General features: G+C 43.3%; 1 long non-coding RNA gene across 1 annotated transcript; it reads right to left on the bottom strand.

Moving 5' to 3' along the window:
• Window positions 1-317: 317 nt before the first annotated feature.
• LOC147034788 (uncharacterized) lies at window positions 318-24,545 on the bottom strand. The gene is made up of 3 exons (XR_015060261.1): window positions 24,328-24,545; window positions 4,361-4,475; window positions 318-1,123 (listed from the first exon to the last, which is right to left on the bottom strand). It is a non-coding gene; the product is annotated as an uncharacterized LOC147034788 (long non-coding RNA).
• Window positions 24,546-25,464: the final 919 nt, after the last annotated feature.

Below are 25,464 nucleotides of genomic sequence, written 5' to 3'. Positions count from 1 at the left end.
GGAGAAGTCCGGGGTCGACGGGTCCTTGTTATTTTGGATCGAAATACGCCAATGGGTAGACCACGTGGGGTAGGGTTAATTGCCAACTTCAATTTACCTAATTACCCACGTGGTCCAGCTACTGGGGAATTTCACCCTCGACAAAACTCGTACGGAAACAAGCCGCTTAAGCGAGCCCGTTCCACGTGCGATGTCGAGCGGTTTCAATCGCCAAGTTCCGTCGGCCCGATTATCTGGTTACCGTGGCCCAACGGCCAGCTAATCCCTCACACGCACGACACACCCAGTCAATGGCAGAAATGACACGGCGAGCTGAGTACATTCAACAAATGGGGATATTTATTTATACAAATGATGGGGGAATTGTTCGGGAGGCACGTAAGGACAGATTTATACCGAAAAAAAGAAATGCAACTAATATACAGCACAGGCAATTATGCAATTTTACTACTTACGAGATGAGCGCCACAAACAGACACACGCACACCCAGACAGAAATGGTGGCTGTTGCCTTCAATATGATTTTCAGCTCGGAGGGACAGGCGATCTGAAAGTCAGGGTCTATCTTGGACCTGTCCTCGACGACGACCACGATGGCGATAACCAAGATGAGAAGGCTCCAGACCTACCCGACGACGACCAAGCCAATGACGACGAAAACGACGACCAACCAGACGACCAGCAAATGTCATGTACCGGGATGTGATGTACCTAAGCACACCACGCAGACCGCGCTGTTTTTATCTCCCCCGATTCAAAAGGGGGGGGGCTCCTCGCAACTCCGCCCTCTCCCATCGCGGGCCCGGATTGGCTGAGTCGCGGTCACCCCACCCGCTGCACGCCGATTGGTCGAGGGCCACCGCGTGGCTCCTCCCCGAACTCCGCCTTCTCCACACCGGACGACCTTCTGCGCATGCGCCCTCGTCATTCCTCCCATTCACCAAAATGGGCGACAAACCCCCCCAATTGGCCAGGCGGCGTGGTGACATCACTTGGATCCGCTCCTGGCACAGGAAGCTGAGCAACATGTCTCTGCAGGGCTCCACCCACCCCTGACGTTGCCAGGGCGAGGTGAAGGAAGCGAGGCGAGGACGATGCGTTGTGGTCGGAGGCGATGTCGGCGCTGCAGTTGGTGGTGTAAAAAATAAACGAAAGAAAACCTGACTATTAAAACAACTTCACAGCGCAGTAACATTAAATTACCCATTAGACGAGGGTCGGGACCCAAACTGGCAACATGTACTTACTGATATAACTGAGTTAAAGGACCTAAATGTTGAGTGCGATAACTTTCCAAATCCGCAACAGCATGTACAATTAGAATATTGAGTACATCTTAAAAGTATGTACAATTAGAATGCGAGTACATCAATAAAGTAAGTACAATTAGAATGTGAGTACATGTATAAAGTATTACAATTAGAATACGAGTACATCTATAAAGTATGTTCAATTGGAATGTGAGTACATCTATAAAGTATGTACTATAAAACTACACAAAGGAAGTTTGGATTGGGGTATGCAATCTTTGATTGTTCGATCAACTTAAGTATCTGCATTGGTTTATTGCTACTTCAGACTTTTACTTTGTTATCTAGATTATTTTCTGCTGATCTGAACATGCATGCATGGTGCATTGATGCAACTTGTGATCATGTGAAGTGACCCAACTAAATATCAAAGACTCTTGACTTAAATAATTGTCCTGGTATTTCGTAAGCTCAACTCCAAGCCTGAAATACTCCATGTATTTGAAGAACGTGCCAATGCCATTTCCCCCCATCATGAGTCCTATTCTGATAATATGAAGCAAATCGGAATTTGGATTGAATTTGCAATATCTAAATTGCAGACCGAGATGGTTGTCATGAATACAAAATACGATGCTGCCTGAGGTCTCTGCAAGCTGCCAAACTTAAACATCACCTTAAACATATTCAATGCCTCCTCTGTATGCAAATAATATAGCCATTATTTACAAGACTCTGTGACCTTGAATACTTGATTATTCAAATTGATGGAGTCATTTAACATTGGCACTTTGATTTCAGTTGCAAACAAATCTTGATTTTATGTCAATTGCTCAAACACTGACCGACATATTAGCACATTATAACTCTAAAATTGGAGTATTAATATGACAATTACATGAGATACTTTAGTTGTTAATGCATAGTTGCAGCACAAACATCCAAAGGTTTGTCCAATGAGTTAGAAACTGCATCGATACTTATGAGGATCATGTGAAATTTTCCTTCACAAATTTACTCACTGATTTTATGCCAATCATTATTTAGTTGACCTGAATTTCATCAGGGATGATATTCTCAAAAAGAGGTCAAGACCGTCTTTCACCCTGGATATATCTCAGGAATTTAACATTCTGAAATGTGACATCCTGGACTGCTTGTCCAATTTGCTGCCTTTGGCATACAAGGCTGCCTTCATACTTGACTTGGTACCCTCTCCTTTCTTCTGCCAGTGGAGCCTAAAGTGCTTCAAGGCAGTCATGGATTCATCTTGTCCCATATCTGTACAAACAATCTCTCTGATTGTCTGGAAAACCCACTCCTCCTTTTTACAGATGACTCCACATTGTATCATCCAATACCCCATCACACTAACAGGCAAATGGCAGCTGTTTCACTCTGTGTTAGATTCTGGTCTGATAAATGGACTTTGCCTTTGGATCCTGCAAATCTCAAAGCATCACTCTGCAAGAATGAAGAACTAGTGATGCTCATGTAGGCTGGTGTCAATCTGCATCAGCAGAGAGGTATAGCAATGGATGAAATCAGCAGGAAATCCAAACTTGGTACAAGCACAGACATTGTACTGTGCTTGTACCAAGTTTGAACAAAATCGGTCTGATAAATGGTTGGGGGCGCATTTAAGCAACAAAATGGCTGCCAGTCAGCCATCTTGGATCTGATTTTTTTTTTTAAGACGTGTATGTAAGCCATCATTCATTATCCGTGTGCCAAGTTTGAACAACATCGGTAAATGCATGTCCAAGAAATGGTGAAGGACGTGTTGAATATTAGGATTTTTTGACAACTAAAATGACTGCCAGTTGGCGATCTTTGATCGTATCGCGAAACAAAATGATGCGCATATGTACACGATCTTGTGTTATCTTTTTCCGAAGTATGAATACAATCAGTCCATACATGTCAAAAATATGGTTGTGGACGCGCGCGCACACACACACACACACACACACACACACACACACACACACACACACACACACACACACACACACACACACACACACACACACAGAAATCGAGATTCATCCAGAAGCCCTGTTTTGGACTAAGTTCAATGGAGGATAATAAATGGAGTGACACTAATTTACAATAAGAAGATAGCAAAGCCAATACTGGGATATAACTCATTCAATGACAGGTTAATATCAGTGAGGTTGAAAGGGCATTCAGTGATACTTTAGTTGTTAATACTTTAGTTGAGCACCACCATCATTCAAATACATGCTCCAAATTCTGCAACAGATGAAGAAAACATGGAGGAGTTTTATGGAAAGTTGCAGAAACTGATAGAACAGGTGCCTAAAGAGAGGCTTTAATTATTATGGGAGACTGGAATGCAAAATTTGGAGAAGCAGGAGCACCAGGGATTGCAGGAAAACATGGACTTGGTATCCAAAATGAGCCAGGAGAGCAAATGGTGGAGTTTTGTATGGATAATGATCTCATAATGGAACTCTTTAGGTAGTTGGGGAGGAGGCAATCAACATTTTAACAGCTATCTGTACACAGATCTGGAGCAGGATTGTATGGCCTAAAAGGTGGAAACAGTCAGTCTACATACCAATGCCAAAGAAAGGGGATGCAAAAGAATGTTCAAATAATCGAACCATTCCCTTAATGCTCACCATTCAAATGCTCACAAGATATTACAAAAGATCATTCAAAACAGAATAGAAGACTTCATCTAAAGTGAGAAATGCCCATTGAGCAAGCGGGAAGAGGGACTCGAGATCAAATCGCAAATCTGAGGTGGATCATGGAAAACGCAATGGAATATTAAAGGAAGGTGTTTCTCTGTTTTATAGATTAAAATAAATTTTTGATTGTGTTGATCATGAATTTATGAGGATTATGCTGAGAGCAGGCTGGCAGGATGGCTGTGAGGTATGCACACTCACCTTTCAGCTGCCTAGCCTGGGTTTGAATCTCAGCCCAGCTATAAACTGTCATTCTGGTGTTTAACAGGCAGGGGGATTAATCAATGTGTGTGCCATCCCTCAGATGGATGTTAAATGAATGTCAGCAGAAGTCAGCCGCAACCTGACAGAACGAGCTATTACCTTTACTGAGCCAACCCTTTTACTTACATATTCCTGTGTTTCCTCCTTCTCCTCTTCTCATGTTCATTCTTTCCCATGCTTGTTTTGTCCAACTGTAGCACTACCATCAGTACGTTGCGATTTTGCCATCTGTCACCTCACTCTTCCATGAACATAGATGAAAAGAATACATTATTGCTGCATTAATGTGAACACAAAGTAAGATAAATTTCAACAAACCAAAACCCAGAGAGATAAATTTAAATAAACCACAAAGCACTTTTACAGCCAAATACAATCTTACTATAATTCACCGTCTGTCCATCTGTCTGTTCCCAGGTACCGCAAAAACGGCTGAACCAATCGCCACCACTTTTTGGTTGTGTAATCCTGGGACCCCTTGGAGTAAAATAGGCATACACATAATAATAACATGTCCCCCTTGATGGCTCCCGTAGGGAATGGGTACTTCTAGTTAAAACAAATTCAAGTAGAAGGGCACTCAGTAGAGTGCATATGTCTGATGTTTGCTTAATGGTAAAGGTGGTGGGCTTGGGACCTCAGGATCTTGAGTTCAAATCCCACTCAGCTGTTGAATTAATACCAAGTGGGGTTGAATTCTGAGATTGGCAAAATGAGTGCCAGCTTGCTGGTATACTGTGTCGGAGTGGTGACCCGTCCAGGATTGTGTCCAATAGGCAAGGAGGATTGGATTGTGGATTGGAGGCAATAGGCAAGGATTGTGTCCAACTGCTTAGGCAGCACCAACACTGCACAGGGTATGCTCCCAATGGATGGATGAATGGTAGAGTGCATACCTCTACCATGCAAAGCCTGATCCGAGAGAACATATACATTTTTGAGATGTTGTGCTTCATATCGTTTTTGTTTGTATCTCTCAACGGTGAAGAATCACTTTAAAAATTCTTGTAGTCGGATCCGTATCCGGATCTTCACCAAAATCTAATCAGTTTGTCCTTGCCACACACCCAACCTGTCCACCAAATTTCATCCAAATTTGTCGACAACTTTTTGAGATATTCTACGCACAGACAGACAAACAAACAAAGAAACAAAGAAACAGAAAAACAGACAGACAGGGGTGAAAATGTAACCTCCTTCCACCTTCAGTGGCAGACGTAATTGGATGAACAACATTTGGATTAATCATAATTCGATTAAATCAGTGGTCCATCTACAACAAACTTTGTTGAAGCTTTTGAAATTGCAGCATTAAACTTTGTTGTGTTTGTTATGTAGAACATTGTAAACTTGTGTTTGTAGCCTGGACACTCTACCCTACTGAGCCATGCTGTGTACTGTGCATCACATTCACTGTATGGCTGTAAAGCGATATATAGCACTTGGGTATCTATTCATCTTAAATTTGTAGCATTTGTGGAGGTGACCTGATTTTTAATCTTGCTCCTGCTTGTCGTACTCCTTGTCGGACAAATGCAAGATTTACAATGTTCACGAAAACTACATTTCTCATTTTAAAACTTTCAAATCAACCACTAATGTAAAACATTTTTTGTTGAAGACAATTGTATCTTCACCTCTTGGCCACATTGCATCGAGAAGTCTGTCAATTTCCATGGAGATTAGGGTCCCATAAGGTTTGAGCTGAATCAGTAAATATATTGGCCTTGTGCTGTTGCAGCTACAAATCCAAAAGACTTTGGGAGCAAACCCTAAGAGAGATAAAAGTAGCAAAAGAATCCTAAAATAATTCCCACAAGAGTAGCTAAATAAGTCGTGCAAACTCTTCATTGAAGCCCCCAAGATTGGCTCGATCCTCTTGGACTGCAAATCAAGTGACTCAACATACAACCGATTCTGGGTAATAACAGAAAATCCAATAAATAATCATCACCTAATTAACCATTTTTGCAACATTGACAAACTTTTAGAAGATACACATGCATTGATTGTTAAACTTTGCACAGGGTTTTCCGATATTCACGATCCACAGACTCCAAACGGAAGTGAAAATTTGTGGGAAAGAAGTCTTTGATGCTGCAATGAAAAACAATTGTGAACATGTTTTGATGTTTAATTGAGAATGAGGTGAAATGTACCTGCAGAGACATTGAACCATTCATGTGACTGATGATATTTCGATTTGCAGACATCTCCGCTGCATAATCTCACCAGGGGTGGAAACAATCATTCCCTGCACCTCATAAGAAACCTAATCAGTCTTACTCTTGTAACGAAGGATCATAATGCCCCTGTTCATAAGAATCCCCCTTGTTTTTTTCCGGCTCAAACGGAATGATTCAAATGGATTATCTCCCGGTTCACCTCATTCCCCGTACATTTAATTTGGAATTTTTTTCCCTCTTCAGTTTTCCTTTTGACCCACAACCTCCAAGCCTTCTTCTTTCGTATGCAACACATGGCTGCAGGTATCATATCAGCTGTGCCACTGATACAGTGAGTGTAAATTAGAGCAGGAATTTGGAATTTGTTCAAGGTGCCGGTAAGAGCTCACCGACTGTTTGTGAAGGACACCGTGGGAACTTTAACGTCTACCAACTCATGCTGGTAGACAAGAGGCACAGTTCAATGCCCATCTGAGGGATGGCACACACATTGTTGCCTCACTCAACATACAGAACGCTGGGATGACAGTTTGTAGCTGTGCTGCGATTCAACCCCAAAGTAGAGGACTCGGTGGTATGTGCAAACATCTATGGCTGAGATGGGCTATCTTCAAAGCCTACCTACAACTCTAAAAAAAACTCATATTAACAGATTTCTCTCATCTTAACTCTCTACTTACTTGCTTTGTTACTTACTTATTACTAATGCCAGGCAGGAGGGGGGGGGAGAAGGGAAGTTGGCACCTGCATGATTATGGTGCCCCCCACCTCTACTGGCATTTACCTGTCAGATGAAAGAAAATTGTAAAACTGTCATTATTTTGTTGTCTTATTTTACTCATTTTAGTGAAAGGTTGTCTCCGCTATATTTTATTGAAATCGTAAACAGTTTTGCATAAACTGACTCGATGAATTGATACTATTCCATATAACCGAGATTATGGCTTTGTGAAACATACACACACATTTGTTTTTATACTTTAGGATTCATGGGACTTACAGTTAAGTCCTACACTTTTTAAATGAACATTACTTTTATGATTGTATTGGGTTCTGCATGTAAAATGGTACCGTTTCCTGAGCCCGTGTATAAACCCGCTCAAAGGTGTATCATGGGTTAAGTCTTAAAGCCTGAGTCTAAAGGACCGAGTTCTGAGTAACATGATGTTTCATTACAAATCTGCTACCTTACCCCTTTCTTGCTACATTATTTTCCTTCAATTCCTAATATTCTTGGAACAAGGAAAAAAAAACAAACCGTGAATTGCACGCAACGAAACTTCAAAACGACCTGATCAAATTATCATTGAACTCCACCCTAAAGTTTCAACTACCGGTATCATGAAGTCTTCAGCATCCTGAGTCTTGAGTCTATTTGCGAGTCGTAAAAATTGCAGCTCAAGTCTGACTCGAGTCCGAGTGTCTGACTTGAGTGATGAGTTAAGTGGCAGATGGGGAGCAACTTAATTTCCCTTTGTGTAAAAAATATGATTCTCTGAAAACAAACAACAGCTGTTTAATTGTTGTGAAATTAATCAAGTACACAAACATAATAAGGTGCTCCATGCCACTTTAGAATGGTATAACTGGAGAGGAATTTCAAATTTCTTCCATCATTGGAGTCCATTTGATGCATTGTTTTGTCTGGGCCGACATGGACCCACATGGCTAGCGTGCTCAGTTTTTCTCTTTCTTTACGTCAAAGGCTCTAGTTACTGAAATATAGTCCTCACCGAAGCCAGGCCTTTTGGAAGGAAAAATAATGTAAAGATATGGAGTGAAAGTGAGTCAGATGGTGCACATGAGAAAGAGAAATTAAAACTAGCCTGGTAGCTTAGTTTGCATGAGACATAAGATAAGACCAGTAATCCTGACACGGAGAGCATAAGATGATTCTGGATACCACTTTAACGGTTCCAAGTGAGGATGGTAGTACTCTACTCTGGGCGGTTGTTGTTGACAACCTCCGACCCAAGACTTTCACAACATGTACATCTCAACTGAATAGGTGTCGGTCACTCTTTGCATGCACAAGGCATGATGCACTAGTCGGCTATCGATTTGCTCCATTCAAACAAAGTGTGGAGGGGTGATAAAATAAGAGAGGAGGATTCGAGAGAGAAAGAAAGTTCTGCACTATAAAAGTGATGGATTTTCTTTCATGAGTGCTCCATGCTTCATAATTGGCTAAAGTGCAAAGAGCATCAACAACAATTAAAGATAATGGGTACATGCAATGGGAAAGTGCATGTTGAGAATTTTTTTTTATTGTCAAATACTTTAAATCCCCTTGGATTTCATAAGTCAGTGTCTCAAGGAAAGAATTCCCAATATTGAAGACAGGTCGGTGGCTCTCTTTTCGTTTTTTACTGCCTCTCCTCCGATATTGCTCCCACTGCTCTCTCAGCCCTCCGAATCTCCCCAGCAATTCCATAAGGATGCACACAATTTTCTACTCACCCCTTCCTCATTTATGGAACTGTCTTCCAGAGGCTGTTCAATCCCACAATTCCCTCTAAGGCTTCAAGCAGGTGGTATTGTGCACCACCATCTCACATCATCATCTATCCCGACCGCTACCCAAAATATTTTCTACCCCCATTAACTCTATTGAACCTAACATGTTATCCTCCATCTTACTTGCAGGGTATCGTGTTTCCTCACATCCTCTCACTCCTCTTTTCCTGTTTGTCATTCCTTTCTTATTGTGTCCAACTGTGGCCTACCGCTCCATTGCCAATTCATTGCTTTTTTGCTTTTTTCCCCTTCCATCACCTCGTCCTTCCACGAGCCTCCATCTTGTATATAAAATGCCTTTACAGCTGCACATGTCCAATAAATTATGCTGCAAAGTGAGCATTGCAGTGAAGTTAGTTGTGGGAGAGTTGTCGCTTAGATTTCCCAGCCTTAAAAAGAAATCTTCGAGTGCGTTGATTAATTTTTCTTGCTATGATCTACTTAGGTCTAATAATAGTGTCTGTTGTTGTTGCTCACTGGGCTTTTTTCATTATAAAACTGTGGAAGTGCAGTGACGAGTTTGCTTGTGGAAATCTATATATAATGGAGCAAAAATGTATGTACATAACCTCCGATCAACTCCTCCTCCGATCAACTCGTCCTCCGATCATCTACTCCTCCGATCACCTACTCCTCCGATTAACTCCTACTCCACGAGGATTTGACCTAGGAAGCTGAAACTTTCAGGGAGCAATGAGGGCACCCTGAAGTTGTGTCTGTGTAAGTTTCATTTGATTCCATGAAGTTTGTTCGAAAAAAATTTTTTGCCCATCTTAAGGCCCAGTCACACCTTGACGTTTTAGCCAGCAATGGCAACGTATTAAAATGTATGTAAAACGCTGGCTTACGTTGAACTTTTGATGATTTTTTAAAAGATTCGGACGTATTCATAACGACTTGGTCTTATGCAGAACGTATTAGTAACGGACACAGAACGTTTCGTTGTGTTATAGATAACTTATACCAACGAATGCTGAACCTGTTGTCGGCCTTCACAACCTATGCCCAACGATAGTCTAACTTATGCATAGCGCGCTGCACGCATTGCCGACGATGACGTGGCGTAGGTTATGAAAAGGCTGACGCACAACGATTCAAATCATAACCGCCGCAGAAATGGAAGTGTCAACATCGCAGTCACACCTTGGCGATCTTGCCAGCGTATGCCGACCTCTGAAAAATGCGTCTAAAATGCTGGCGCACGTCGAATACGGTATGGGTAAGTTTGGTATGCATGAATAGAACGCTAAAGTATGCTATCATACGTCGTATTAAATGGGGTATGTCTTGTAATTTTAAACATGTTGAAAATTTTACGACATACTTGCCGTATGACACACGCTCCGCATGCGATGGGAATAAGTTGTACGCACGGTATGCGATCGTTGACACACATCGACACACGTTACTTGAAAGGTACTCATAAGTCGAAACACGTCAAGGTAATGGTTCGCGTCAGTGTTCCAGACTCCCAGTTTTTTTTTCTTCGGTATGACGGTGTTCAGTGTACAGTGCGGTTATGGTTTAAATCGTTGAGCGGCAGCCTATTAATTATATTATATTATAACCGCACTAGAAATCGAAGTGTCAAAATCACCATCATACCGAAGAAAGGGAGAAAATAAATAAATAAAACCAGGAAGTCTGGAACACTGACGCGAACCATTACCTTGATGTGTTTCGACTTATGAGCACCTTACAAGTAACGTGTGTCGATGTATTTCAACGATCGCGTAACGTACCTACAACACGTTGCTCATAGGTTAGAAATAAGTTTCGGGTACGCTAAACATTACCTCGACGTGTTTCGACTTATGAGTAACTTACAAGTAACGTGTGTCGACGTGTGTCAACGATCACGTGACATGCCTACAACTTATGACCAGCGTTATGCGGAAAGTGTGAGTCATACGCTGGCATAAGTCTAAAAAATTTCAAGCATGGAAAATTTGAGGACAACCGAAAAGTACAACGTTTAAAGCCAGCGTACAACGACGTATGGCAGTGTTTTTCAGCGTGCTCTCAATGTTATCAAAACTTACCCATAACGTATTTGACGTGTACCAGCGTTTTAGACAAATTTTCCAAAAATCGGCATAAGTTGGCTAAAACGTCAAGGTGTTACTGGGCCTTTAGCATTTTCTTGCTTTGGGAGGAAGGTGGTTGCAATTGGAATTATCCAAGCTCTAACCATGATATATTATATATGCACAAAAGCAGTATAATTTTTATTTTCAGGAGCGATCGAGGCAGCGGTCGGTTGCTTATACGCCGCCCAAATAAAGGGACGTGTCATAAGAACACATTGCACACTTGGAGCAAGATCACCCAAAGGATGAGTATTCTGCTACAGTATTAATAATCATAAAGATAATAACATGATCCCCCTGGTAGCTCGCATAGGGAGCCGGTGCTTCTACTACCACCAATCCAACATGGTGTCAGAATGGTTAAACATCTATTAATTTACACAAAACCTAGCAACATGGAAGAAGCTCTTCTACTACACTGGAGGAAAATGACATGAACCAGACTTGAGGTGTGCAGTGCTCACCGATAACTGAAAATTGTATGCCATTGTCAATATCTCTCGTTTCTCCTCACTCAAACAGCCGTGCTCAGTGTCTATCCTGAGATCACAGGTTCCTCCACAAGAAGCAGTACTGTGGAGGACAAAGGAGCGAGTGTACTTGCAAGCAATGGAGATTGAGTTCCTCCTATAAAGACAGTTTCCTGGAAACAAGAGGAACAAATGTGCCTCCAATCTGGTGCCACTGGTCTTGGCTCTCTCATCCAAGATGCTGTAGCTCTCTCATCCAAGCTGCTGTGGCTCTCTCATCAAAGCTGCTGTGGCTCTCTCATCCAAGCTGATTTGTTTGGGAATGTCAAGATACCTGACATTGATTTCGCAGATGATGCAGTCATCTTTGCGGAGACTCTAAATATCCTTTTGGGGGCCGTTGAGGTGCTGAATGAGGAGTCAGAGCCACTGGGATTATGGATTTCCTGGGTCAAAACTAAGATCCAGGCTTTCAATGACATCTTGGATGCTGCTGTCCTGTCTGTACCGGTTTGTGGCGAGGATGTTGAGGTCACGGAGAGATTCACCAACCTTGGCAGTGATATTCATGTCTCTGCTGGCTTGAGCCAGAGGTCAACAGACATCTGGGTCGGGCCTGGGGAGTCATGGATTCACTGGATCATGGGGTGTGGTACTGGTACCTGTGCGGAAGGATGAAAGTCCGAGTTTTCAGGTCCTTGGTGCTTCCAGTCTTTCTCTACGGATGTGAGACTTGGACTCTGACCAGGGATCTGAGATGGAGACTTAATTCGTTTGGTACCAAGTCTCTTCGGAGAATCCTTGGCTATCGCTGGTCAGACTTTGTGTCCAAATAGCGGTTGCTGAGAGAAACTCAAATGAGATTTGTTACCTGCATAGTCCATGAGCATCAGCTGCGGATGCATGGACATGTGGCTCATTTTCCTGACGCTGATCCTGCTCACCAGATTCTCTCAGTGAGGGAGCCTCGTGAGTGGAGGAGGCCAATAGGCCAACCCCATTCCTCGTGGTTGCAGAAGGCTGATCAGCATCTCAAGGAGATGGGCATGGGCCAGGTATCTGCCTGGGGGATGGCCAGACAGAGGCCCCTGGAGTACCGGTGGAAAGTGGACGCAGCGATGTGCTCGTCCGGCGCATACTCCCATACCTGACTTGACCTGACTCTCGCTTGGTCAAATAACAGATTCTCATTGATTAAAAACTTGTAAACGCCATGGTACCAATACCACGTGTACCCTGTGCCAAGATGAGTGGTAAATGGTGCTGGTACCAGTACCACGTGTACCCTTTGCCAAGATGAGCGGTAAATGGTGCTAGTACCAGTACCACGTGCACCCTGTGCCAAGATGAGCGGTAAATGGTGTATGAGCTGCACAAACACGGTAGAGGTTAGTATTGCACAACTGATTGGAGTGGGTGCAGTTGTTAACTAGAGGGGGAGCACTCGGGAGAGTGCAAAACCTCCGCCGCCAATACTGCTGGGTCACTCAAGTGAACCTTATATCTTATTCATTAAATATGATGTCAACAGTGCTGACAGTTATAATTCTTTTCTCCAACATTTTTTTTTGAGGGGGGTGAGGGGGGGGGGTTGGAAATCACTGAAAACATGTAAAAATGCAAAAAAAAAAAAAAAAAAATCGAAATTTTGTTGAAAAAAAAGTTGCAAAATTTTTTTTTCTGTAACAATTTTTTGGGGGGGTTGGAAATCACTTAAAACATGTAGAAATGCAAAAAAAAATTTTTTTTTTTGGGGGGAATTTTTTGGGGGGTTGGAAATCACTTAAAATATGTAAAAATGCAAAAAAATAAAAAAATTCTCAAACAATTTTTTTGGAGGGGGCTTGGGAATCACTTAAAATATGTAGAAATGCCAAAAAAAAAAATTTTCTCTAACAATTTTTTTGGGTGGGGGTGACAAATTTTGGTGGGGTTGGAAATCACTTAAAACAAGTAAAAATGCAAAAAAATAAAAAAAAATTTCTCAAACAATTTTTTTGGGGGGGGTTGGAAATCACTTAAAATATGTAGAAATGCAAAAAAAAAAAATTTTCTCTAACAATTTTTTTTGGGGGGGTGACAATTTTTGGGGGGGGTTGGAAATCACTTAAAACATTTAAAAATGCAAAAAAAAAAATTTCTCAAACAATTTTTTTGGGGGGGGTTGGAAATCACTTAAAATATGTAGAAATGCAAAAAAAAAAAAATTTTCTCTAACAATTTTTTTTTGGGGGGGGTGACAATTTTTGGGGGGTGACGTGGTGACGTGGTGACAGATCAATGGTGACGTGGTGTTGTATGAGAAAGTCCTAGCCAATAATGACAGAATAATTATCAGTACAGATGACATGGAACACATGCTTCAATGTGTGGCTTCCCATATGCAGCTGCACAATGAGAGAACCAAGCATGTCCAGGAAGATGTCCCATTACAGATGATGCAAAAACAAAGCACTTCACAAGGGTTTGTGATTGTAGGGCTGGAATGGACTGGCAACATGTTTCTGCAATAAGTGACATGCCTGACCCTGTATCCACAAGAACACTGACCTGTTTCTTCAAGAATCAGTTGAATGAAGAATGTGGGGACTGCATTGGTTGGGAACTCAGAGATGTGTGGACAGACCGGTTGCATTGAATAAGCTGGCATCTGGTCGGCAATGTCAGCTAATGACCGTTTCCCTGATGTTCCTTTCATCGAAGTCCTGGTATTTATTGGGCATGTCAAAGCACACTCTACGCAAGGATAAGTCATACCATTGATGTGAAGACCCCCCCCCCCCATGCAGGAGTAGCTTTTTGGACTGGAAGACTGATGTGAGTATCGTTTTTGAGGTGAGTGAGATGAAGAATGCCATCTGTGTGAAGACTCATCTTTGTACGAGGGACAGCAGCTGCAGCGTCTGTCAGCAGCAAATGAGTTGTCGGAGACATTGGCATGATGCATGCTGTGGTCACGTGAAGGAGAGTGGAGAGGCGATGGTGAGTAGTCAAGACGCCTTCGATCAGCATGATGCCTCCTGTGATCACGTGAAGGAGTGCCGTGAAGTGATGGTGAGTAGCCATGGTGTTTTTGAGATGGAGGGTCAAAGTGCTTAGGACTGTGCCCCTGCTGTAGGCATGGCTGTCTGTGCTGTGTTGCACAAGACATTGATGTGCAATCACATTAACATCACGGTCATGCAGGCGAGCGAACTGCTGTGTCAGAAGATCAATTTTGTCTTCAGTGTTCTTGGTTTGATTTTGTTTAATTCCTCACAATTCCAATTTGATGTCCAAAATGGCAGCAGGTAATTCAGCGATGTGTGTGCTGGAGGTGCAGAAGGATGTTGCCACTCAGGGGCTGCAGCAGTCAATGATGCGAGTGAGTTGGGAATTGCGATATTCAGAGCAAGTTGTGAATGCTCACATTGGAGAGCAATCTTCAAAGCAGCTTGTACTGTTGTTGCTCAATGCTCATGCACTTTAAGCTGAAGTGTCCAATCCAAACCAGCCACAAATCTCCGAAAAAGTTCACATTGTTTTGCTTCAGGACCATATGTTGGAAAGGCCTCATCCACAAGGCTTCCAACCTCTGCAGCATAAACCTCTATGGGTACGTTGGGTTTGCGAGGACAAGCATTCAGATACGTTTGGAATGTTGCCAAGTAGTGTGTGCGTCCAAAAACGGCACTCAGACTATTCCTTGTTTGTTCGTAGTCATTCGTAATTTTGTTGCAGAGGCTTTGCCAATAGGAAAACGCTGCACCTGATCGTCTTTCTTGCTGGTAACAGTTTTTCCTTATCAAGGTGAAATGAAGAAACATTCAGAGCAACTTCAAACTACATTATCCACAAATTGAATGACTCTGTGCCATCTCCTGTAAAGGGAGGAGGAAACTCAAAACGAAAAAAACGCCATTCCATGTTGCTCCTGTGTCCGCTCTTGCCACCTGTCCTGCAGCCGCAGCTCGCTGTTCTTTGTCAGCCATTTGAGTCATATTTTTGCTCTAACTTGCACTATAAAGTCCAGAATACGAGATAAACGACTTACAAGTGCAGTTCTTGCCATAGTTTTGAGGATGTGAAATAACTGTCCCCTTGCCACATATGAAATCCCACCACTGATACCAGTATAACACCCGATTTACGTTGGTTGGTGTTACATCTGCATTTTAACAGAATAACCAGAGGACCAGGAGACAGGTTTCTTCCGAAGGCAATATATTCCTCAATGCAGAACTGCACAGCGCAACAAGTATCCCAGTGGGTGCAGCACGTACTAAGAGTCAAGAATACTACAAAGGCCACACTTCCGTCTCTTCTTCGCACCCAAAACCAACGAAGGAAGTGATTCAAAGAAAATCCGTAAAATTCAAATAACAGCAAGATAGCAGCTTTTGTTTTTCAATTATAATAACCAACTATTATGCTTAGACACTTCTGTGTAATGTGTAAATTCTTAGTACAATTGCAGTTGGCTTTGATGTGGAGTTTATTGACTCCTTCCACATGTATTTCCAATTCGAAGACATTTCACTGCTCAAGATACTGCTTTAAGCGTTCACTAGACATTGAAAAATTGAAAGGAAAGAACCACAACCAAGCTCGATAAAAACAAATAAAATAATTCCCTTTCAAGGATACTTCAACACAGGAGGCCATGAGGCCCATCAATGCCTGCACAACGGTTGCCAACATATGGTTGTTTGTCCATGCTCTCTCCTATCCTTTTTTTAAAATGCTGACCTTTAAGCAAGGAAGCAGCTCGTCAGATCATTTTTTAAGTCTTTGGTACGACTCGGCCATGGTTCGAACCACCGACCTCCCCATGATCAGAGCTTATTACGCCACCGAGTCTGGTTGAATGAACATTTGACACAACTTGAATTGACTTTGACATAACTCTTATGCTCGTGCTGGTTCGATAGTCGAGAGGTCGTTGAACATTTATGTGCCTTAATGATGATCTGTCCTGAGTCAAACTGGTGTGTTGTGGGTTGGGATGCCTTCAAACGATGGGCGTCTGTTGACACTGACCACTTTTATGTCGTGTGGCTGTTCCAACATGCGATTGTTGGGTCAAAGTTGAAGATGATTCTGTGCATGGGGCTAGTAGACAATTAGAGCTTGACTGCCATGCCACTTTAGAGAATGCTGGGCAATCATTTGAGAAAGTGGGCCCTTTTTAGTTTACATAACCAATCTCTTCACTCAACCTGAATTCGCTTCATTTGATGCCTCATTTGGACGGTGTCCAACTTGTTTTCAATATGAACAATGAAGGATCGATCATGTTTCAGTCACGTTAGTGAAGATGCACATCCACCTCAGCATAGTCTTTCTACTTATCGGCGTATTCAATGTGTAAAAGACATTCTTCATTAAATTCCCCACATCTGACAATACTTGGCATTGTGGGTTTCATGCCATTTCTGGATATTACCCAAATTATTGACAACATTGCTGAGGAAGATGCAATCATTGACAATTTTGACTGGGGTGGACCCCCCTCCCCCCCCCACCACTAAGGTGCTGGAGCCTTCGGTATGTTCAGTCACTGAACGAAACTTGTTTGTTCTTTTCCCCAGTTAATTTTCATGCTGACTTTTACTGTTGAGCTTTCCAGAGATTTGAATATATCAATTAGATCATACATTGATTCAGCTGGAAGCATATCATCAGCAAAATCAACATTGGTGAGGTTCCAATAATCAATAATTAAGACACATGCCTAAAATATGCCTTAATTATTCAAACCACACATGATGGTTTGTAAGGATGTAGAACCAACTTCCACATTCTATTCAATCACATTCGTCACTCCAGGTCTTCCAATCCAAAAGTATGATCAATTCCCCTCCCCTTCCCACAATTAACTCCCACCCCCCAAGTCAACCTCTTTTCAAGTTTCCAGTTTTTCCTTCCCGAGAGTTTTCTTTTGTATCCATCTTTTACACCCCATTTGTCCTGCCCTACACCGCATTCTTCCCCATTTCCCTTTTTTGGCCAAGTCTCCCTGTAGTTGTCCCTAAACCCTGCTGTTGGTGCTTCCCCCCCCCCTCCCTGACACCCTCTTTTGTAAAGCTGGTGTTGGCTTAGTGGTTCGGGTGGTTGGCTTGGTATCCTAGGGTCCTGAGTTCGAGCCCCGTTGGCCACTGAACTAACACCAGGTGTGGTTGACTCAGCCTGTCATCCTTCCGAGGTTGGTGAAATGAGTACCAGTATACTGGTATAGGGGCACAGTATCAGCGGCTTAGTTGTGCCCCACCAAAATGACAGCTACCCAGCAGCCAAGCTGCCATATGCACGAAGAAGAAGACCCTTTCTTTCTACTTTTTCTTTTGTTCTGTTACATTGTGTTCTATTCTATATTCTAGCTCCTCCACAACCCCAGACTTTCCATACAAAAAACAGAAGCAGCTGTGTCGAGTCAACATGCAATCTATGATGCATCGAAAGGCTCTGTAGTGGCAGCACATCTTTGTCAGATGCCTGATCTAATTCAAACGAAGATGGTTATTTACCCATTTATAAGAACCCGGGTTAAGGATACATCTTATCGGAGATAAAACATATTATAGAGCATGTCAGGGAGGCGGGTGAGTTTTCACATCAGCCACAGCTATTCCCTATCAACAGAACGAACATTGCATTGTTATCCACAATGCAATGCAAACAGGCTGCTTGAATTATTGTGCCTTCTCAATGAGCCGTCTCACTGTGAAGATCTGCTCCATTGTACAACAACTGGCAGTGAATCTAAGTTGTTATGGTCTTGCTCCTTAAGGTACAGCAGTTCAGGCCCTGTGGCAGTGGGTAGATGAATGATGCTGTGATAATTACAAGTCTCATTTTCTGCCTTTATGTTTCCAAAGAGGTAAGATGATGAATACCCTTTTGGCAGTCAAACAGGATCACTTCGATTTTACAAATCATGTCGAACAGCACCAGCAACTGCCAAAGAATGGCTGGACCAGAGCTTCATAAGAGTTCTTCAGGAATTCCGCAGATTCCAAGAAACTCATTTCACTTAAGCTAACTTTATGGCTCAGTGCATGTCATCCATTGTGAATGCACAAGGGTAATTTTGTGTGTGAAATGGGTGACTCGGTGGCTGCCTTAATGTCAGAGTCCAAGGGAATTGGTGATGCATTTAGCAACACGTTGAAACGTTCACTCTGGCCTGCGGTGTACTTAACTCTACTTTTGTATTGATTAGATGACCAGAACAGCAGGAGTAGATCACTCAAAGTGAGTAACCTTTCTCGTTAGCGAGAATTCACATCTGTTTGTATCAAGACGTGATGTAAAACGATAGCAAGCTCGCTTGAGTGTGATGGCTTTGGCTTTCATCAAACTCTTATGGTCAGTGTATGTTGTCTTATCGCAAGCACCATTTCACTAAAATAAGACCATTTCACTTCTCAAATGAGCCTTACAATGCTGTTTAATGGTGGTTAATCAAAATAAAGATCCATGACTGCACAGATATCCCAAGAAGGAAGCCAAACATAACAATTCACATTCACATACACACGCACACACACACACACACACACACACACACACACACACACACACACACACACACACACACACACACACACACACACACACACACACATCAGGTATGGGAACACGCACCAGAGCAGTGTGTCACTGCGTCCACTTTCCACCAGTACTCCTCAGACCTCTGTCCAGCCATCCCCCAGGCAGATACCTGGCCTATCCCCATCTCCTTGAGATGCTGACAAACCTGCTGCAACCACAAAGCATGTGGTCGGCTCATTGGCCTCCTCCACCCACGAGACTCCCTCGCTGAGAGAATCTGGTGAGCAAGATCAGCGCCAGGAAAATGAGCCACATGTCCATACAGCCACAGCTAACGCTCACGGACTATGCAGGTAACAAATCTCATTTGAGTCTCTCTCAGCAACCGCCTGTTCGACACAATGTCCAATCAGCGATCATCAAGGATTCTGCGAAGAGACCTGGTACCAAAGGAATTAAGTCTCCATCTCAGATTCCTGGTCAGAATCCAAGTCTCACATCTGTAGAGCAAGACTTGACCTGAAGACTCAGACTTTCGTCCTCCTGCACAGGTTCCGACAGCGCCACACTGTATGATCCAGTGAATCCATGACTACCCAGGCCCAACCCAAACGTCTATTCACCTCTGGCTCACAGCCAGCAGACATGAATATCATTGCCAACATAAGTAAATCTCTCCGTGGCGTCAACCTCCTCACCACAAACAGGTAGACAAGATATCAGCATCCAAGATGACATTGAAAGCCTGGATCTTAGTTTTGACACAGGAAACGCGTAATCCCAGCGGCTCTGATTCCTCATTCAGAACCTTGGTGGCCCCCAAAAGGACATCTAAAGTCTTCGCAAACATAACTGCATCATCTGCGAAATCAAGGTCACAGATCTTGACATTCCCAAAGGATGCACCGCAGCTTGATCTCTCCGACATCCTCCCCAGAATCCAGTCCATACAAGCGCTGAAAAGTGTGGGGGCCAGTACACACCCCTGACAAACTCGAGTAACAACTGGAAATAAGTCAGGGATGGTACCACCACATCTCACAGAACTCTCAGTCCCAGAGTTTAGTTCAGACATCAGATTTATCAGTTTTGGTGGCATCCTACGAAGACCAAGAATCCTCCAGAGGGCATCCAGATTCACTAAATCGGATGCTGTGTGGAGGTCAACATATGCTGCAAGCAGCCCCTGGCGAAACTCACCTGCATGCGGTGAGGATCCGAAAGGCAAGGATACGGTCATTTGTTGACCGCTTTGGTGTAAAGTCTGCCTGCGCTGGGCGCTGGTGCTCAAGCAGATGGTGGCGAACCCTATCAAGAATTATCCGATCAAAGACCTTGCCCGGCACTGAGAGCAGCATCGCCTCTCGGTAGTTATTGCAGTCCTGGCGATCACCCTTCCCTTTCCAGAGAGGGATAACAAGGCCCCTCTTCCATTCCGTTGGGATGATGCCTGTGTTCTAGGCAGAGCACAGAACTGCATGCAATGACACGAGTGCAGCATTTCCACCAGCCTTAAGAAGTTCAGCATGGATGCCACATATCCCAGGATCTTTACCCCATATCAACCGCTTCACCGCAGCCTGTGTTTCCACAAACGAAGGTGGATCACAGTTGATTGGAGGGTCAGTAATAGGGATAATAACACCTCCGACATCCAACTCAACAGCTGGTGGATCAGCCTGGTACAGCCGCTCAAAGTAACCGGCCCAGCGGGCCTTGACTTTGGACTCTTTTGTCAGGAGCCCTCCACCCTCCACTCTTAACTGCAGTACACCGAGGGACGGGCTTGGTGAAACGCATGGCATGAATGCCCCTGTAAGCAGGAAAAAAATCACTTGACCATAGGTGATGCTCTTCCCCCTCACAGATTCCTCGCACATATGCTTCCTTCTTCACGCTCAGCACACACACGCACATATACACATAAACACACAAACACAGATATATTATGTACTGGTAAGTACTTGCAAAAGCTATTTTATTTGAAGTTATTACCTTAACATAGGCAATTTACTGACTCAGCAACTGCCTTCAAGGTCACAGGATCATCACCTGGGATCTGCCCAGGATCATCAGCTGGGCACTGTTTTTCATCAAGGTTTCAATCCTTTCAGCCCAGAACCTCTTCAAACGGTGGACCCACAACCTCAGTCACTGATCCACATCAGTGGGTTACTCAACATCAATGGACCCACAACCTCAAAGTTGTGTCCAATCAGTCAACACAGCAATGCAATATCCGAATTCAAACATATTTAATTATTAGTTTTATTTAAAGTATTACCACATATTAATAACATGCACCACTTCATATGATAATATATTAAATGATAAACACTTTATCTTGTAGATATGTCAATTACACAGCACCTCCATCTCACCATAGATTCAAACTGTCATTAAAATGTTGAAACTGTCATAAATAACCAAAAAAATGGCCTCCCCATCTGCTACATACAAAACTAAAGTCGGAGTATCTTCTCTAAAAAGTCGATTTGGCTACATATGAGAACCTACTTGGTTTGTTCAGCTGAATGTTGAGGCAGGGATCACATTTTCAATTCTCTAGACCATGGAAAAAGCAAAAAGCAAAAAGCAAAAAGCAAAAAGCAAAAAGCAAAAAGCAAAAAGCAAAAAGCAAAAAGCAAAAAGCAAAAAGCAAAAAGCAAAAAGCAAAAAAAAAAATAAAAAAAATAAAAATAAAAAAAAAACGAGATCTGTCAAAACCAGGATTTCATCTTCTCGTTCATAATAATAACTAGACAGGTGAACCCGTTGTGACAGCGTTTGATAAAAAAATCATTTCAAGAAAAAAAAGAAGATAGCTCCAGCAAACTGTACCGTTGAGGTTGTTTGCATTGATCAAATAATCCCGAAGAGTACTTGACTGAATCGGGAATTAATTTTTTAATTATTTTTTCGTTGCCCCATTTGAATGAAACTTGATATTGCGTGTCAAATGTGAAAAAAGAAAACGGAGAAAAGAAAGTCAAAGAAATTATTGTGCATAATCTTCTAAACACAATTTTATGTATTAATGAACACGGAAGTATTAGATCAAAATGGCGATGTTTATTTTATGCTTTTAAATAAATCGTTCTTTGTCTATACTAAATGTTTGAGATTTTTAAATAAATCATTTCAAGAAAAAAAGAAAGACAGCTCCAGCAAACTATACCGCTGAGGTTGTTTGCATTGATCAAATTCTCCCGAAGAGTACTTGACTGAATCAGTAATTGATTTTTTAATAATTTTCTTCGTTGCCCGATTTTAACGAAACTTGATACTGCACACCGCAGGCGAATGGCGAGTAAGGTGGCCATAAAATTTTTGTGCTGTCGTGTACGTTTTGGCTGTATTTCGGGAACATACATACATACATACATACATACTGTTGCGAATTTGGAAGCTTACTGCACACAACAGCCAGGTCCTATAGATCAGCTATATCAGTAAGTATGTGTTTCTAGTTAGGTCCTATTTTTAGTTAGGTTTATTTTAGTTAGGTTAGTTAGGTTAGTCCTATTTTTAGTTTATTTCTAGTTAGGTCCTATTATAGTTACGTCCTATTTTTAATGGGTGATTAATTGTACGTGCGCTGTAAATTATTTTATGGTTTGGATTTTTACATTACCAACGACAACAACGCCCATCTTTGCTTCTTCACCATTGGCCTTTCCCACGCGCATGCGTGTCAGCACGTATGTGGGCGGAGTCCAATGTGCCAGGCGGGGTTTCTTCGGACGTTGGCGTCTTGGATTCCGCTCCAAATACGGGCATGGCACCACTCTCAGCCAATCGGAGGGGTGCGAGCACGCCTGCCGCCTCTCGGCCAATGGGAAGCCAACACAACATATTGCTGCTCGACTTATTGGTCGAGGGGCAGAGACATGAGCACCCCACCCCCCCCCCCCGACCAATCTCAGATGGCCGGGGGATCGCACGACACACCCGTCCAATGAGGAGGGGGATGACACAAGACAGATCCCTCCCACCTGTCAAAAGAGGGAGAGAGAGACACAGAGAGAGACACAGAGACAGAGACAGAGAGAGAGAGTCAGAGGGTTCGTTGGTTGAGGCTGAGAGAGTCTTCCCGGCATGAATCACCTGCCTGCGAGCTGGAGGATTGCTTGCCTGCCTGCCAAGCTGACTTGCTTCGCCTGCCTCGTCGGCTGTTTTTGCCGGTGGAGCGTGCCAGCGCCTGACGCTATCCTCCGTACCTGGTGCTTGGAGCGGCATCTTATTGCAGGTTCAAGTCCCGCCGGGCCAGATTGTCGGGAACCGCACGAAGCGGGAAGGTCCAAGCCAGTCTCTTACCTCCAGCTCACCTTCCCTCCGAGCTGGGGGTATAAATAAAGGCCGCGGCCACTATTTCTTTTTGAGGGGGTGGTGTGTGTGTGTGAGCCCATCTTTTAAGTAGAAACGTTTAACTGCCGTGTGTGTAAATTGCATTCCTTTTATTTGGTTAACTCTGCCTTGTTGCGTGCTTCCCTGCCCCATTATAAATAAATATCCCTTTTGTTAAATGTTCCAGCTCGTTTCTGTGTTTCTTTCATTGGCTTAGCACGGTGTGTATTGAGAAATAGCGAGGCAGTAAATTGTCCATTTGGACCGACGGGCCTTGGTGACCTCCACTCAGGCTACGCACGGTTTGGGCATGGTAACGGCTTGTTCCGCTCGAGGTCCGTCGAGGGTGTGAATTCCCCGGTAGCTTTCCCGCGTGGGTACTTAGGTATATTGAAGTTTGACAATTGACCCTACCCCCACACGGTCGAATTATTGGCGATTCATGGTCCTGTAAGGGACCCGTGCCTTTCGGACTTATCCGAGGGTCACGGCCTAAATTCCGGGTGTTCGGTGGAGCCGACTCTACTGCTCCCTCTAGTGGTCGTGCTCGCCACCGATACCCGGCCCCACAACAATACATACATACATACATCCAAGATGAGAGTTTTAGTAATATATAGATAGATAGTAAAAATATTAATAACAATGATATTAATAATCTTTTTCACACAGCATATTTCCCAGCTGCCTCTATTAATGGCAATGATTCTGGTTCCATCCGACGAGTTTTACCTCATGCATCATCCTTTGGTATTGTAATTTTTATATCTTGAAAGGATTCCACGAAATATACACAAAACTATATTCCTTTGTAAAATAATCGGCAGGGATCCGAGGGGGTGGGCGGGACTGTACAACTGTCAATCAGCCTGATGGGGGCGGGGCCGCTATACATTCCTCTCAGTGTCGGAAAATATGGACATCAAATAATATCAGCAGAAATATCATACCTCGGGAAATCCCTTGTTTTTCAGCGTTATATTTATGAAAATAAAATAATAGCGAGGTCCGAGTGCTTCACACGGGACGCACGTGATCACGAACCCTCCTCCAGTCACAGTGTCAAGGAAAAACCGAGCCACGTGATCAAGAACATTCTCGAGTCACAGTGTCAAGGTAAAAGCGAACCACGTGATCAAGAACATTCTCGAGTCACAGTGTCAAGGTAAAAGCGAACCACGTGATCAAGAACATTCTCGAGTCACGGTTTCTCGGTGGCAGATTCGCTACGTCGACACATCGTGGGCATCTGGCATCATGAATACAGAATAGCCTGAGCAGGGGATTGTCCACTAACTGAATAGAATAAATATTTGAACTGACATTTAGTGTTCCTTTAATCTTTGTTTTGACATACTACATCGAGTGGAGTGGTCAATGTCCAATTAAGTAGAGGTAACTGTATTTGGCTCATTAACACACATCATCACTGGCTCGCAACAACCCGGAGTTGTGTGTACTGTGACTGGCGCACACGTCTGATATTGAGCCATTCATACTTGTTTCCACTGGTGTGTCCAGTCTTGAAGCCTGCAGAAGAGCTTCTCGTATAGACAAGGGTACAGGTACTTGGGGTACAGGTACTTATAGACAGAGGTACAGGTACAGACAGGGGTACAGGTACGTATAGACAGGGGTACAGGTACTTATAGACAGGGGTACAGGTACGTATAGACAGGGGTACAGGTACTTATACATAGGGGTACAGGTATGTATAGACAGGGGTACAGTTACAGACAGGGGTACAGGTACGTATAGACAGGGGTACAGGTACGTATAGACAGGGATACAGGTACAGACAGGGGTACAGGTACATATAGACAGGGGTACAGGTACAGACAGGGGTACAGGTACGTATAGACAGGGGTACAGGTACAGACAGGTGTACAGGTACGTATAGACAGGGGTACAGGTACGTATAGACAGGGGTACAGGTACAGACAGGGGTACAGGTACATATAGACAGGGGTACAGGTACGTATAGGCAGGGCTACAGGTACTTATAGACAGGGGTACAGGTACGTATAGACAGGGGTACAGGTACAGACAGGGGTACAGGTACATATAGACAGGGGTACAGGTACAGA

Source organism: Eptatretus burgeri, chromosome 1 (genome assembly GCF_056783735.1).
Source record: "Eptatretus burgeri isolate ZD-2024b chromosome 1, Ebu_testis_v1, whole genome shotgun sequence".
NCBI classification, from domain to species: domain Eukaryota; kingdom Metazoa; phylum Chordata; class Myxini; order Myxiniformes; family Myxinidae; genus Eptatretus; species Eptatretus burgeri.
The sequence above is the reverse complement of the archived record's forward strand: the minus strand, read 5'-3'. Positions and strand labels throughout refer to the sequence as shown.